A 1,318-nucleotide genomic window follows, 5' to 3' on the forward strand; every position below is an offset into this window, starting at 1 on the left:
CAGAAGACAAATGAATATTTTCCCTAAGCTTTACACACACCCAAAATTCAGAAGGTGAAGGTTTCAAAACATTCAATATATATAAAATTCACTGACTTTTTATTTCTTCTCTTGCTTTTCTTATAGCTTAAGGGAACCTTTATGCTTTTTGCGCACTGACTGTGCTGGAATTGTGCCTGCCTGTAAAATGAACAGGCACCACTGGCTGTCCTAATCATTCACAAGGCATGGAGACTCACTGTGAACACTGCAGCTTCCAACCCAGAAAGCTAAATCACCTTATTTCCGACGATGTAGGGTCTGGACGGGCATTATTTGTGTCTCCATTTGATTCCCTGCTGCTGTATCTGAGAGGCATTTCTAGTGTTTGTCTCATCGATCCAGAGTCACTGCAGAGTAAAAGAAAACCTTTTGTATTTGCATGTGTTACCATGCCATTATCAGTGAGGTGGTGATGAAATACCCTCCTCCACTCACTGGGCAGCTCGTTTCCATAGCAACTGATCATTATATAAAGTTCATCAATTCAGCTGGTTGTTATCCCAAAGCAGCAGACAGCTAATATGTTATGAAAGTTCTTTCTCTTAACTTGTAAATGAGCAAATGAATTAAATTGGTCTTGATGTGGGGAGCTCAGCATTACGTTTATATAGCAAAGGGGAATTAAAAGAAGAAAATAGGACTTCCTGGCTAGTGTATGCCTGCAAAGAAGATTTTAATTAACTCAGTTATCAGATTCAACTAATGGCTTACTTTTACCAAAAAGAAAGTCAGTTTAAACATTACCAGTCATAAATTAAACATGACATACTTTTATCACAAAGTATTATTTTAAACCATATTTCTGCATCCTCACCCTCAGCATGTAAGTTCCAGACAGTCAGACAGTGGGGGATATAGCCTGTCTTGTTCACTGTGATTTTGCTGGCTTCCAGAACAGAGCCTGGCACACAGTAGGTGCTAAAGCAGAGTGCAAGATTCAGTGTGGACCCAGAGGCCCAACGGCCCAGGTTAGACTCTGGGCTGCAGCTCTACAGACTGTGTGGCCAAGAGCAGGTTACCAACACCTCTGTGTCTCCTTCACCCCTGTAGCCAGCTCCCAAGGTTGGTGGCCACTATGTGAGTTTATCTGTGTGAGTGCTTGTATGGTGTCTCTAACACACAGCACATTATATCAAAATTTGCTATTATTTTCTTGCTCCAGAGTAGCTTTTAAATTTTAAGACCTACTCAAGTTTTGCCTAAAATCAGCAAGCTCCTCGCCTCTGTCAGTGCTGGCCACACATAGCCAGTGGCGGGGGCGGGGGGGGGGGGGGGG

Source organism: Galeopterus variegatus, unplaced genomic scaffold (assembly GCF_000696425.1).
Source record: "Galeopterus variegatus unplaced genomic scaffold, G_variegatus-3.0.2 Scaffold8543, whole genome shotgun sequence".
In the NCBI taxonomy this organism is placed as follows: domain Eukaryota; kingdom Metazoa; phylum Chordata; class Mammalia; order Dermoptera; family Cynocephalidae; genus Galeopterus; species Galeopterus variegatus.